The sequence below is a fragment of the Aethalodelphis obliquidens genome, unplaced genomic scaffold (genome assembly GCF_003676395.1).
Source record: "Aethalodelphis obliquidens isolate GAN/ISIS:26980383/991018 unplaced genomic scaffold, ASM367639v1 scaffold16, whole genome shotgun sequence".
NCBI classification, from domain to species: Eukaryota; Metazoa; Chordata; class Mammalia; order Artiodactyla; family Delphinidae; genus Aethalodelphis; species Aethalodelphis obliquidens.
Window position 1 is genome coordinate 4256259 of NW_020837960.1, and position 2523 is coordinate 4258781.

The 2523-nt window shown below is 36.7% G+C and overlaps 1 pseudogene; it reads left to right on the top strand.

The window, feature by feature from the left end:
• Nucleotides 1-358: 358 nt before the first annotated feature.
• Nucleotides 359-1102, top strand: LOC113625817 (thioredoxin reductase-like selenoprotein T; annotated as a pseudogene).
• Nucleotides 1103-2523: the final 1421 nt, after the last annotated feature.

Here is a 2523-nt window from a genome sequence, read left to right on the forward strand (position 1 = left end):
ATATATATATATATATATATATATATAATGTTTACAACTGTATTTTAACTTATGAGCAATTGTATATCCAAAGAAAAACTTAATCTATTATGAAGAACAAATAAGAGGACAACATTTTCTTCCAAGCAGCTATATGGCCTTGAATCATCTATGGAACTTCATTGTGTTTCAGCTTTGCCAGCACTCAGATCAGTAATATAACAAATTGTCCCTTATATCTCATGAAACTATTATGAGTGTAAAGAAAGCTACTGATGATAAACAGCAACGAAAAGTTAAATGGCTCGTGGCTCCGGCTCTGCCTTGGGCTGGCTGCAGTCTCAGTCTGAGGGCGGCCGAAGTGGTTGGTTCGTTTAAGATGAGGTTTCTGCTGCTTCTCCTAGTGGCAGCATCGGAGGTGGTCCGAGAGATGCCTCCGCCAACCTGGGCGGCGTGCCTGGCGAGAGATTAAAGATGCAATACGCCACGGGGCCGCTGCTCAAGTTCCAGATTTGTGTTTCCTGAGGTTATAGGTGGGTGTTTGAGGAGTACGTGTGGGTTATTAGCCAGCGGTACCCAGACATCCATATTGAAGGAGAGAATTACCTCCCTCAACCAATAAATAGACACATAGCATCTTTACTGTCAGTCTTCAAGTTAGTATTAATAGGCTTAATAATTGTTGGCAAGGATTCTTTTGCTTTCTTTGGCATGCAAGCTCCTAGCATCTGGCAGTGGGGCCAAGAAAGTAAGGTCTATGCATGTATGATGGTCTTTTCCTTCAGCAACATGATTGAGAACCAGTGTATGTCAACAGGTGCATTTGAGAAAACTTTGAAAGATGTACCTGTGTGGTCTAAGCTGGAATCTGGTCACCTTCCATCCATGCAACAGCTTGTTCAACTTCTTGACAATGAAATGAAGCTCAGTGTGCATATGGATTCAATCCCATACCATCGATCATAGCCCCACCTATAAGCACTGAAAGCTCTTTTACATTAAGGGATTTTTGCAAGAGCAGCGTGACTGACATTATGAAGGCCTGTACTGAAGACAGCAATCTGTTAGTACAGACCAGATGCTTTCTTGGCAGGCTCGTTGTACCTCTTGGAAAACCTCAATGTAAGACAGTTTTTCAGTACTGGCATATTTTGGAATTCTGCACATTCGTGGAGTGCAATAATACTGTACAGTTTTCTTTCTTCCCCAAGTCCACTTGGTTAATAGTTTGTTTTTTTTAAAATGCAGACATTATTACTTGTACTTTTTTTCTCAGTCATCTTTGAAAAAGTAGAAAATTGAGTTGCAATTTGATTTTTTTTTCAAAGATGTCTGTTAAGTCTGTTGTGATTTTATATGAATTTTCCTTTTTTATATTTTAAAACTGATCTTTTTCGGGACTAGAGCTGAAGTTCCCAAATACTTTATAAAAGTTTATCAGACATCTCTAATTTGGTCATGTCCAATTTACATAGTTTTCAAAATATTGCAGATTGTGAACAGCATATTATATAAGATTATGTGGGGAAATCCTATATCCAGAGTACTCTACCAATTTGTGTATGTGTGTGTGTGTGTGCATGTGTGATTACCAGAGAACTACTAAAAGACCAACCACTTTTTAAATCCTGTTAATGTAGTTCAAGTGTCCTGCCTTACCAATTTAATGAGTTGATTAACTGGGCCTTTATACTTAACTCAATAAAGAACTAAGCAGATGTAAGTTAAAAAAAAAAAAAAAGAGAGAAGTTAAATGACTATGAAAAGGTAAGGTGTCTTCATTAAGTGATTTGCAAACATGTCTCATAAATGGTATTTGAATATTTGTAATTACCTAGCATGCATTATATACAAATAATAACCAATCTAGTCATTGTACAATGCTAATTTCAGGTGACTTTTCCCAAGGCACCTTTTTTGGCTACCAGATTAGCTCATCAAGGAAGTAGTTTTACAATGTCACATGTAAAGACACTATTGACCATCAGGTACCATTGATCTTTATTCAAGCTCAGTGTAGAAGTGCAGATAAAATGGGAAGAAGACTGAGAAGGTACATAAAAATTCTCATCTGTGTCTACAAACCACAGTACTTTTATTTTTTTTAAGTAATTAATTAATTATTTTTACCACAGTACTTTTAAAAAGCCTTAAAATATTAGTGGTATTAATCTATTTTAGAATGTAAAAGGTAAACAATGAAGGCCATAAAGAGAATTCCTGGTTCTCAGTAAAGCAAATTTTCCATGTATTCAAAGTTCAACTTGTGGACATTCTTCCACGAAAAAGTAGTTACTGATGGATAATGTTTCAAGGCATCTACAATGGGCACACAACTTGCAGCACAGGCAGGTAGCTTTCAGAAGGAACTCAGAGCAACTGCATCAGCTATGTGCAGCACCTTACAGATCACTGTGGAGCTAGAGTGGATTTGATTTTTCCTCTGAAGTCATGTACTCATCTAGAAGGAAGGTTTGGCTCAAACTTTCACTTCATAAAGTACTTTTTAATTTATTCCCAAAAGTATAAAATGACATATTACTA